This window comes from Giraffa tippelskirchi, chromosome X (genome assembly GCF_054371585.1).
Source record: "Giraffa tippelskirchi isolate mGirTip1 chromosome X, T2T-mGirTip1v1.2.pri, whole genome shotgun sequence".
NCBI classification, from domain to species: domain Eukaryota; kingdom Metazoa; phylum Chordata; class Mammalia; order Artiodactyla; family Giraffidae; genus Giraffa; species Giraffa tippelskirchi.
Genome location: NC_137289.1, coordinates 84,588,220 through 84,601,579, shown reverse-complemented (window position 1 = coordinate 84,601,579; position 13,360 = coordinate 84,588,220). Strand labels below are relative to the sequence as shown.

Here is a 13,360-nt window from a genome sequence, read left to right as displayed (position 1 = left end):
AAAAAACCTTGCTGGGATTTTGATTAGGATTGTATTGTGTGTATAAGACAAATTGGGGGAGAATTAATATATGAACCATATTAAGTCTTCTGATGTATGAAAAAAATATATCCATTTATTTAGGTCTTCAATTTAGCTCATCAAAATTTTATAATTTTCACTGTAGAGGTCAAATTTTCTACAAGTATGTTCATTATTTTCATCAAATTTATCCATAAGTATTTTAAATTTCTGATGGTATTGTAAATGGCATTTTTATTTCAATTTTTAATTATTCATTGCTAATATATAGAAATACAATTGGTTTTTGTATTATACCTTGTGAGCTTGTTTAACTCACTTATTACTTCTACTAATGGTGTCTTTTTTTAGTCTCTAAAGTTTTCTAGATAGACAATCATATTGTCTGTAGATAGAGATAGTTGTAAAACTATGTCACTCTTATTTATAATCTGTATATCTTCTATTTCTTCTTCCTGTCTTATTTCTGGAATAAATATCACTTGGTCATGATTTTTATCCTTTTTATATATTGTTGGATTCAATTTACTAAAATGTTGTTAAGAATTTTACAACTGTGTTTATGAGGGATAATTCGTTTGTAGTTTTCTTTCTTGTAATGTCTTTATCTGGTTATGGTATTAGGGTAACACTGGGCTCATAGAATGAGTTGTAAAGTATTGCCTCCTGTTTTATTTTCTGTAAGAGTTTGTGTAGGCTTATTATTATTTCTTCCTTAAATGCTTGTAATTCACCAGTGAAGCCATCTTGGTTAACCCTCTATGATTCTTGAGGGCCCTTTCATTTTTAACACTTTGCAGTTCTAGTAAGATGCTTATCATCAATCTTTACATTTTAGATATGTGCATCTCTCTGTCTCCTTATTTTCTGTCACTGACTCCTGCCTCTTTTCCATACTCTATCAGGTGAATTCATGTCTGATAATCAGAGTCTCTAGGTGCTAACCAGCCCCCTCAGAGAAAACTGATGAAACTGTTTCAATTTGTAGTTCTTCTAAAGCACTGATGATTTGGGTTCAAGAACCACCACTCATATACGTTAGCCATTAGAGTAGATAACTGACCGCTGTCCTACACCAGTGGTTGCCAAATCAGTGGTCATAAGACATTAAGTAAAAGCCTATCATCCCTTGCGGACTGAGACAGGAGCTAGAAAGACTGCATTTTCAGACTTTACATGGGTACTTCCAAGTGAGTCTCTCCCAGCCTCAGTCTGACTATCTGTAAAATTAGGAACTGGATCTCTAGATCTTCTGATTCCAAAAATAGAAGTAAATAAACAATAGCAGCACAGAGAAGGAGGTTAAATACAGTAATAAGAGGGTAATAAGACAACTTATGTTTTCAGTGATTATTTGACTTTACAAGTTTTGACATTCAAAAGTAGGTAGCCCATTAAAGTTGGTATGTTTTAAGATAAAGTGTGGAAGGTTAAAAATGGGGTTTGTTTAGATGGTGAATGCTTGGAAAAGAATGTTTTCCAGTATTGCTGTGCCAACCAAGAAAAACATTATCACATTCTAATGAAGAGAAAAAATAAAAAATGCCAGGACAAATATGAGAACACTTCTGGGATTTTTAAATAAAGGCTTGTTACAGATCTGGAGAAGAGTTCTAGACACAGTGGATGGCGAGTAGCTACCAAAGTAAATGGACTTAGATAGGCTGAAAGCTGGAAGTAAAAGCTTCTCAATATAATGTTTATCAGAACATGGAAAAAGGTTTGGAATCAGCTTTCCTGAACAAGAGTATTACATTTATTCACTGGAAAAATAGCTACCTAGCACTTAACTCTGAGCTCTGTACAAGGCTAAAGAAACAGAAAATGAAGCTCGGTTGGAGGTCACTCTCTAGTCAGCCACAGAGAGAATGACGGGCAGGGCTCCTGCCATCTCATTCTCTAAGGAAGACCAAAGTGTTGCATTGTTTTCTTTACAGCACCCCAGCTGATCCCTAAAGTGCTTTTATTTGCCTCCTTTTAAATGTATTCCACCAATGCTTTTAGTCATCTTACTAAGGTGTGCTGATCACCTGGCTAGATGTGCCAGCATACAATCAGCACAGTCCTGAGCTACCTGCCACCAACCCCACATGGTCCCCATGCCCTATCTATGCCATTCCTACTATGCTCACTTAACCCAACTAGGTTTAGTCTCTTTACTATGTTCTAGGGACTCTAAATAACAGTGGAGATGGGGCAGAAACGGGAATATTTCTGGCAAGAGAGACTCCAATTCATAGTGACATTTTCTCCGCTTAGCATTGGGTACTACAGTAATTGGGTACTAAGTAATTGGGTACTAAGCAAGCCTCAGAGTGTAGCCTCCTAATACTGTTTGCTAGTCTTTCATCATACTGTTCACCTTGTCCTGAAGCAGGGGCTCTTAAATGGAGACATCTCTGCCCTCATGTCACCCCCCTTCACCTCTCTCTCTCATCTACCCTTCCCCAGCTTTGCCTTTTCTTTGGCTTTGCTCCATCATTCCCTCATTTGAGCTTTTGTTAGTTCCCCCACAGCAACAGGAATTCATGAAAGCCTGTAATTTATTTGGAGAGTTTGGCTCTTAGAATACCCTCTCCCCCTTTCCAACTCAGAGGGAGAGCTCAGAGAGTTTGGCTTTTGGCAGCCAAGGAGTAGGGAATCTGGTCTCACATTTGAGTTCTTTTCTGAGCAGCCTCCCTGTATTTCAAAGACTTTAGCCTGTGAGCCTGGGTAAGGAGCCAGAGCACTAATTGGGCACTTGAGTGAAAAGACTTTGAATATAAGGAAACTTGAGGGCCAATAGGTCCAGAATGGAGCTGGAGAGGCCAGGGTTCTGCTTTTGCACTGCCCAGGCTCAACAGAAGCCCAGCTGGCAATGGGTGCTTAGAGGAAAAAAGGAGGGAATGCCTAATGAATACAGACATTGTATTCACTTCAGGCACAGAGCTTTGGGGGGCCAACTTTTTGGGAGTACTTAAGTCACTTAAGGGTAGTACTTGAGGCTGAAGAGAACTCTGGGACTCATTGGCAGAAAATTGTGGATGATAGGTTTGTACATATTTAATCCTTAAAGTCCTGGGCTATGTTGGACAGAAAGTTTATTAGTCAGAAATTAGGCACCTGCTTAGCACTTAGGACAGTTGCGCATTGGAAAAAAAATGCTTTCTGCCTAATAGAACGTTGTGTGGTGTTATCTCTGATTTTGCCAAGTCTCTTTATAAAGTTGACCCTCTATATCTCCCATTAAAATTTACTTTTCATCCTTTGAACTCTCCCACATCTCAACTACTTCATCAAAAATACTTCTTTGCCTACCTCATGAGAGCAAGGGTAATATGTATGTATGTGAGTTGCTCAGTTGTGTCCGACTCTTGGTGACCCCATGGACTGTAAACCCACCAGGCTCCTCTGTCCATGGAATTCTCCAGGCAAGAATACTGGAGTGGGTTGCCATTTCTTTCTCCAGGGGATCTCCCCAACTCAGGGACTAAACCCAAGTCTCCTGCATTGCAGGCAGATTCTTTCTGTCTGAGCCACGAGGAAAGACCAGGGGTAATATGTGGGACAACAAAAACTCTCTAGCTTTGATTCTAGGACTGTCAAGCATTCTAGAAAACCCCTACACATCTTGTATTTTCCAAAAAAGGAAACTAAGTGCAAGAAAGATAAAGGATAACTGATAGCATTCTTTTATCATCAGCATGGTTATAATTATCATTATTTGTATTATCACTATTGGTTCTTTTTTTAAATATAGTCATCCCTTGATTGTTTTTCTCTTATAAAATTTCCTCTGATAACCTTTATTGCTAACAATTATGCTATTTTTCTTCAGTCATTAATCTACCTATTAAATTACCTTTTTTATCTGGTGTCCCTTCCCCTGAGTGCTGTGCTGAGTGCACCTGACTGTACTCATGGCCAGGAGAAGGTAGGCATATCTCTCCCAGGCGTGCCACTGGGGGCCTGGGTGGGTCTTCTGCCTCTGATAAGGTTATGTTTGCTGTCATCCATTCTCTGGGGAGTCAGCTATCCAGAGCTCTGGTTTCTGTTGATGGTGTTGTAGGTCCTCTGGCTGTGTTCTTCTCCACAAACATTTCATGTGGTCTCCATTTCTGGGAGTTCAAATCACAGCTACATTTTTTACCCTTCCAAGCTCTGTGAAAGACTAAGGGGCATGGAGTCTGGTATCATTTTCCTGCCTCATCCAGGATGGGTGGGTGGCCAAGTCAGGGGACAGAAATGGCCCAAGATCCCTGCCCCTTCCTTCTTAGTAAGCTGTTGTCCGAGCAGGCGCCTGGCTGTGGGGTGAACTTGGGGAGAGTATGTTCTCTTTGATCACTTGTGGGGAGATCTCCTGAGACAGAGAGATCCAGTAGTGAGCAAGGGAAGGAGGAGACATGTGGGGACAGAGTCCACTGTGTCACAGTGTCCTGCAGAGGATTCTTCATGGTGGGCAGCCAGGGAAGGGCATGGGCATAGTCATTAGTGCATCCTGGGGCTGGCACAAGCTGGGTTTTCTCCTGGGGCCATTGGTCCCCACCAGGACCCCTTCTTTGGTTGAATTACTTGGGGCATGAGGGCTGAGGACAAACTCTTCTGAGAAGGAAAGGAGACCCAGCTATGTGGTAATGGGGTGAGCGTTGTCAGCCTGGTTTTCAGGTGCCCTTCTTGTCCTGTTGGCTCTCAGTAGGTGCCCCAAGGGGATAAGAGGGACCTTGTCCAGCCTCAAACATCCTTGGGATGCTTGAGCCCCTGACTCATATGTTCTTAGCCAAGGAAAAGATTTGTCATCTCCAGGCCACTGAGATGGTTCTCTCCCTGCCCCTAGGGACCAGTCGGACCCTCCTGTCATGGCTTGTCCTATCATGCTTTTGGGAGCTGAGCAGGTGATCCTGCGGTTCTGCTGTTTCCTTTCTCTCCAGTTAGCCATGTTCTTGTTACCTGCTGCCCTGCCCCTCCTCACTGGGTGCTTGGGCTGTGTGTGTGATGTTTCCTTCGTGGCAAGCCAACCGTGTATTGAGGATTCACCATGTCCTGTGTGTGGCTCAGAAAGCCCATCCTGTGGCCCCTGTACTCTGAACCATGAGGGCAGGGAGGGAGCTGTTCCATTCAAGGCAGAAGGACTAGATGGCGCTCTTGCAAATGGAATTCTGCCTCTTCAAGAATGCAATGTGAAGTTCCCTGCATCTATTGGTAATACAAGGATTTCACGGTTTTTAGTACTATGGTGAGCATATGTATGTAAGTTTTTAGAATTGGTACTAGAAATTGGTGGCTTCCTAGGTGGTGCTAGTGGTAAAGAACCTGCCTGCCAATGCAGGAAACATAATGAGGTGCGGATTCGATCCCTGTGTCGGGAAGATCTGCTGGAGGAGGGCATGGCAACCTATTCTAGTATTCATGCCTAGAGAATCCCATAGACAGAGGAGCCTTGTGGGCTACCATCCACAGGGTCTCAAAGAGTCAGACATGGCTGAAGCAACTTAGCATGTACACACACACTAGAAGTTGAGGGGCTTCCCTGGTGGCTCAGTGGTAAAGAACCCAACTGCCAATGCAGGGGACACAGGTTCAGTCTCTGGTTCAGGAGGATCCCCGGGAGTAAGAAATGGCAACTCACTCGAGGATTTTTGCCTGGGAAATCCTTGGACAGAGGAGCCTGGCAGGCTACAGTCCATGTGGTCACAAAGAGTTGGACATGACTGAGTGACTGAGCTGGAGAAGGCAATGGCACCCCACTCCAGTACTCTTGCCTGGAAAATCCCATGGACAGAGGAGCCTGGTGGGCTGCAGTCCATGGGGTCGCGAAGAGTCGGACACTACTGAGTGACTTCACTTTCACTTTTCACTTTCATGCATTGGAGAAGGAAATGGCAACCTGCTCCAGTGTTCTTGCCTGGAGAATCCCAGGGATGGGGGAGCCTGGTGGGCTGCCGTCTATGGGATTACACAGAGCTGGACACGACTGAAACAACTTAGCAGCAGCAGCAGCAGCAGCAGCAGCAGAAGCAGCAGCAGCAGCAGCAGAGTGACTGAGCGCGCACACATACATCCTTAATGTAGCAACTTTTCTTTTCACTTAGAATGTCTGACTTCTCTGAAAATCTTTAAATAAAAATTTTACTCTTGTCTTAAACCATGTGATTTATATATTTTTGTGTGTGCTTGTGTGCTCAGTCATATGTGACTCTTTGCAACCCCATGGACTGTAGCCCACCAGGCTCTTCTGTCCACAGGATTTTCCTGAAAAGAATATTAGAGTGGGCTGCCATTTCCTCCTCCAGGGGGGTTTCCTGACCCAAGGAATGCCCTGTGTAAAAAGTGTCCCCTATTCCACTGTGAGATCCTTGACAGCAAAGACCATATGTCACTCATTTAGCATCCTCAGTGCTGTAGGATAGCTATGTGTTTGGGCCAGAGAGGATGGTAAATAACTGTTAAACAAATGAATGGCTTCATTTTAAAATGTACATTTAGCATCAAAAGCTATATCAGAGTAATTTTCCCTATTCCTCCCATGAAGTATGGCTAAAAGCACTGGCCATTATATATAAAACAAATATAAGAAGACTGAAAGGTAAAGAGAAGAAAGCTGATGGACTAAGTATCTCAAGACTCAAGGAACAACACAGTGGTGAATTACCTGAGGGTTTTTTTTTTTTTTGCATCATATATCTTACACATGGAGCTGAAGAAACTTGCAACTGGGAAATGCCAATACAGACAGATAAAATGAGCACCAAGAAAAGCCTGATTTCTCTAACCAAAAGACCAAGAAAGGAGCAGCCTAGCAAGACAGAAAACCTTTAGACAACCACTCTACTCCAACCAAACACCATGGGGAAAAATGTGTCTCTTCTGACCTTTACCAAAAAGGCCTAATAAGGAACCTCAACTTATAAACTCACCCAGTTATAAGAAGGTGCCCTAATATGTCCCTCTACCATTCCAAGGTAGTATTAGAGAAAACTGAGTAGGGAGCCAGAAATGTCATTCCCTCTTAGTGTCAACAAGGCCTATTCCTAAAACACTATGTCAGTGGAGACCATGCAGGGAGACTGGACATTCACCCTTGCTAGACTGTAACCTCTAGTTCTCCTCCCATTTCTGAAGAGGTACAAAGATGGTGTCAGTGAGTGCCAAGTAGGAAACTAGGACTTTTAACATCACTCAGTATACGATCTGTTGAAGCAACATGGAAAATAATAAGAAAAGACTCTTACCTCTCCCAACCAGTTAAGTATCAGAGGAAGACAAGTGGGGATCTTGAACACCAACCCCTGCTCAGCATAACAATGCACCCATCCTCCCTATGGTGTCCATAGAGGCTAAGCAGGGAACCTGGACTTCCATCCCCATCTCTTCCACCCTATCTAGAAATAATGAGGAGATACCTTGCTGGCACAGTGTCATAGTAGGCCTACTAAAACACAAGGTTTAAATAAGACATGAAGTCTTATGATATTCAAAATGCCCAAGGTACAACAGAAAAACCACTTGTCACACCAAAGATTAAGAAAATCTCAACTTCAATGAGAAAAGAAAATTAACTGCCACCAACACTAGGATGACACAGATGTTGAAATTATTTGACAAGCATTTTAAAGCACCCACTATTAAAATGCTTTAATAAGCAATTACAATCATACTTGAGACAAGTGAAACAATACTAAGTCTCAGCAACTAAATAGAGAATATAAAGAAGAAACAATGGAAATTTTAGAACTAAAACATAGAACTGAAATAATGATAATTTAAAAAATTTCACTGGATGAGTTCCATTAAATAATGAGTTCCATTAAAAATTACTCAGAGAAATAATGGCTGAAAATCTCCCAAATTTAACAAAAGACAAACCTACAGTATTAAGAAGCTAAGTGAACTACAAAGAGGATGAACTCAAAGAAATCTATGCCAAAACACATCAGAGTCAAACTTCTGAAATATAAACACACACTAATCTTGAAAATATTGAGAGAGAAGTGATACCCTAATTAAGGGGGAAAAGCCATCAAATGATAGTGGATTTCTCATAAAAAAAAACATGGAGGGCAGAAGTAAGAAGTGATAAAACATTTTTCAAGTGCTGAAAGAAAAAACTGTCAACTTGGAATTGCATATCCAGTGAAACTATGCTTCAGGAAAGAAGGAGGAAATCTAGGCATTTTCAAATGAATGAATAGTAAGAGAATTTGTCACCAGCAGACCTACCTTTAAAGAATGGCCAAAGGAATTTCTCCAAACAGAAAGGAAACAATAGGAAATGGAATCTTGGATCACCAAGAAGGAAGAAAGAACTCTGCAACCTCATGAACTCTGTCACATTAGGTTCCTCTGTCCTCCACTCTCTCCCAGACTTTGCTCAAATTCATGTCCATTGAGTCAGTGGTGCTTTCTAGCCATCTCATCCTCTGCTGCCTGCTTCTCCTTTTGCCTTCAATCTTTCCCAGCATCAGGGTCTTTTCCAGTGAGTTAGCTCTTCACATCAGGTGGCCAAAGTATTGGAGATTTAGCTTCAGCATCAGTCCTTCCAATGAATATTCAGGGTTGATTTCCTTTGGGATTGACTGATTTGATCTCCTTGCAGTCCAAGGGACTCTCAAGAGTCTTCTCCAGCATCACAATTCAAAAGCACCAATTCTTCATCACTCAACCTTCCTTATGGTCCAACTCTCACTTATCAATGATTGTTCCTGCAAGTGGCCTAAATATGTCAAATAAAAAACAGAGATTGGCAGGAAAAAAATACCCCAACCATAAGCTGTATACAAGAAACTTCAAATATATACCTCCAGGGAATCATGCTGGGTGAAAAAGTCAATTTCAAAAAGTCACAGATTATATGACTCAATTTATATCTTTCATGAAATACTATTATAGAGATTAAAAAAAAATTAGTGGTTGCCCAGAGTTAGGAATGGTGGACTGGGTATGACTATAAAGGAGTAGCACAAAGGAGATTTTTGTGGTGATGAAATAGTTCTATATCTTGATTGCAGTGGTGGTTATAGAAATCTACACATGCAATAAAATGATAAGTATATACATATATTATAGCAGTGCAACTTTCTGGTTTTGACATTATAATCTAGTTATATAAGATGTAGTCATTGGGGGAAACTGGGTGAAGGGTTCATGGGACATCTCTGGATTATCTTGACTATTTCCTGTGACTCTATAATTATTTCAAAAGTTAAAAGTTAAAAAAACTCAGATTAACTTTTTTAAATGTATATTTTAAAAACTACTGATAATGTCATACAAAATGGTGAGAAAATTGCAGCTTTCCTACTAAGGTCAGGTGCAAGACAAGGCTGTCCCTTCTCACTACTCCTTTAACATTATAGTGGAAGTTCTAGCTGATATAATAATACAAGAAAAAGAAATACAAGTATACAGACTGGGAAGGAAGACATAAACTTTCTTTGTTCACAGATGACAAGGTAATCTGTGTAGAAAATATGAAAGAATTGACAAAAAAATTCTGGAACTTAAAAGCAATTACAGCAAGGTTTCAGGATATCAGCTGCTGGTGCTGGGGCTGCTAGGTCACTTCAGTTGTGTCCGACTCTGTGCGACCCCATAGATGGCAGCCCACCAGGCTCCCCCATCCCTGGGATTCTCCAGGCAAGAACACTGGAGCAGGTTGCCATTTCCTTCTCCAATGCATGAAAGTGAAAAGTGAAAGTGAAGTTGCTCAGTCATGTCCGACTCTTAGTGACCCCACGGACTGCAGCCTACCAGGCTCCTCTGTCCATGGGATTTTCCAGGCAAGAGTACTGGAGTGGGTTGCCATTGCCTTCTCCGTAGGATATCAGATTAATATGCAAAAGTCACTTTCCTATATACTAGCAATGAACAAGTAGAATTTGAAATTTTAAAAATGAATACCATTTACATTAGCACCCCCAAATATGAAATACTTAGGTATAAATCTAACAAAGTATGTACAAATATGTACAAATTTCCTGTTCATGAACAGGAAGACTCAATATTGTCAGGATATCAGTTCTTCCCAACTTGATATATAGATTCAGTGCAATCCCAATAAAAATCTTAGCAATTTGTTTTGTGGATATTGACAAATCAGTTCTAAAGTTTACACACAGAAGCAAAAGACTCCAGTATTAGAAGAGATGAAAAAAGTTGGAGAATTGTCATTTCTTGACCTCAAGACTTACTATAAAGCTACAATATTCAAGACTGTGTGGTATTGATGAAAGAATAGACAAATAGATCAATGGAACAGAATAGAAGGCCCAGAAATATCAATAGATCCACATAAATATAGCCAACTGATCTGTGACAAAGAAGCAAAGACAATACAGTAGAGCAAAAGTAATATTTTCAGCGAGTGTTGCTGGAACAACTGGATATCCACATGCAAAAATAAAATTAATCTAGACACAGACCTTACCTCCTTCTCAAAAATTAACCGAATGGATCACTGACCTAATATAAAACATTTGTATAAACACTAAGTGTTTAGTTCTTTGAAAGTAAAAGTGTTAGTTGCTCAGTCATGTCCGACTCTTTTCGATCCCATGGACTATAGCCCACCAGGCTCCTCTGTGCGTGGAATTCTCCAGGCAAGAATACTGGAGTGGGTAGCCATTCCCTTCTCCAGGAGACATTGCAGGCAGATTCTTTGCCATCAGAGCCACTAGGGAAGCCCTTAAATATAAAACACAAAACTCCAAAACTCCTAGAAAATAACTTAGGGTAAACCTCGATGACCTTGGGTATGATTACAGCTTTTTAGGTTCAAGACCAAAGTCACAATCCAGGAAAGAAATAATTGGACTTCATCAAAATTTAAAACTTCTGCTCTGCAAAAGACAATGTCAAGAGAATGAGAAGCTAAGCTACAGATGGAGAGAAAATATTTGCAAAAGACACATCTGATAAAGGACTGTTACCCAAAATATACAAAGACCACCTGAGACTCAGCAATGAGAAAATGATCAACCCAGTTAAAAAATGGCCCAAAGATCTTAACAGACAGCTCATCAAGGAAAATATATAGATGACAAATAAACATATTAAAAAATACTCAACGCTATGTGTCATCAAGAAAATGCAAATGAAAGCAATGAGATGCCACTACATACCTATCAGAATGAATGAAATCTGGGACACTGACATCACCAAATGCTGGTAAGGATGTAGAACAACAAGAACTCTCACTCATTGTTTTTGGGAATGCAAAATGGTACAGCCACTTTGGAGGAAAGCTTGACAATTTCTTACAAAATTAAACATACAATTTAGCATGCTCCTTAGTGTTTAACCAGATGAGTTGAGAGCATACCTCAACACAAAAATTTACACACATCTATTTATAGCAGTTTTATTCATAATTGCCAAAATGTGCCCCAAGAGAGTGATTTCAGGATCATAAGGTAATTGTATGTTTAACTTTTAAGAAGCTGCCAAACTGTTTTCCAAAGCAGGTATACCATTTTTGCATTCCCATCAGCATTGTATGAGATTTCCAGTTCCTCTACATCCTCACCAGTACTAGGTATTGTCATTTTTTAAAAAAGCTTTTTTAGTGGTTATACAGTGGTATCGGTTTTAATATGCATTTCTTGAATGGTTAATAATATTGAGCATCTTTTCATGTACCCAATTGCTATTCATGTCATGCATTTGTGTGTATATAAAATGTCTGTTCAAATCTTTTGCGCATGTTTTAAACTGGATTGTTTGCTGTCTTCTTACTGAGGTATGAGAGTCAACTCACACTTATACTCTGGATACCAGACTTTTATAAGACGTGTGTGTTGTGAATATTTTTCTCAGTCTGTGGCTTGCCCTTTCATGTTCATAACAGTATTTTTCAAAGAGCAGAAGTTTTACATTTTGATGAAGTCGAGTGTATTGATTTTTTAATGGATCATACTTTTGGTAATTATGAAATCTTTACCTAACTAAAGGCTAGAAAAATTTTCTCCTATACTTGCTTCTAAAAATTTTGTTTTACTTGATCCATTTGTATTAATTTTTATATATGATGTGTTTATTGGTATCTACAAAGCTCTCATACATATGATCACATTTGATAATCATTAGATTAAAAAAAACTTTGAGGAAGGCATGTGGAGAATTTCATTCCCCACTTTACAAATGAGAAGACTGAGGATTAGAGGAGTGCTGTGTGACTTGCTCAAGGTCCCATAGCTGATAAGAGGCGAAATCGAAACATATAAGGTAAAATTTTGATGAGAGTTCAGGTCTCCTGAACTGTCTCAGGCCAGTGCTTTTGGAGCCAGCCACTAAGACTCAAGATGGCACCCCTAGCAAAATAAAGATTCCCAGTGGAGATCTGAACAACCTATTAGGTACTGAGGTAAGAGACACAGACAGTAGACTAGTCTAAGCTCAGACTGTACTCCTCTGGCCCTTCTGGGGCTGCACAATTCAAGAGAGCCAGAAGCTGGCCTGGCTTGCTGTTCAGGTGACACTCAGTGAATACTTTTTGATGATGATGAAGAAGACTTGGAACATACTCAGAGGAGAGCTCTCAAAGGAATTACATAATTAGGAATTAAAGCTAAGAAGAAAAGTTAGGGAAACTAAGATTGTTTAGCCTAGAAAAGAGAGGCTCATGATGAAACTTGATAACAGCCTTCAAACAAAAAAAGCTTGGGCTTTCTTTCTGATGGCTGAGCAAGAATCTAAGTAAAAGGGCAAATCTCTTCCTCCCTGTTGAGGATTGTTACAAACACTTAAGAGCCTTTATAAAAAGAGTAAACTCTTCTTATTTGAGTTTAGAGTCAGGGATTTGCCAAACATGGGCTCTGGTGAAGGATTTCAGCAGGAGAGTTATATGACTCTCTTATACAGTGTCCTTATAAATCTTTGGGTGACTCCTGAACCCACCCTGTGTCAATTCCAGGAGGCCTTTGTCTGTGGCCTTCCTTACTCCTTAGTCTTAGCATTTTCACAGGACTGTTTCAGTGACCAAGACAAATCTTACCTAAGCTTCTGAAGGCTTAATTAACTTTCATGTTCCTTGGCACTGAAACCAAGTAGCCTAGTGCCTAAGGCTATAAATCTGGCCTAGTATCCCTGGAAGGAAGCCTGAAAAGCTGGCTAGTCCAAATCTGCACCAGTGGTTGAATCCCCTGTTTTATATCTAGCCTCTGCTTGTACACTTCCAATGATGGGAGCTTCATTAATCCTAATTAGAGATACAATACAATGAACATTGGACTAGAAATAAGGAGAGTTAGGTCTGAGGCCCAGCTCTGCCACTTATCTTGCTATGTGATGTTTGGCAAGTCCCTTCACGTTTCTAGACTTGTTTCTTTATCAATAAAATGGTAGTAGAGGAATCTCTTTGTCTTAG

At 40.3% G+C, this 13,360-nt stretch overlaps 1 protein-coding gene across 2 annotated transcripts in view; it reads left to right on the top strand.

Moving 5' to 3' along the window:
* Nucleotides 1–13,360, top strand: part of SLC16A2 (solute carrier family 16 member 2) — a 122,960-nt gene that overhangs the window by 87,908 nt on the left and 21,692 nt on the right. The window lies entirely within an intron of this gene.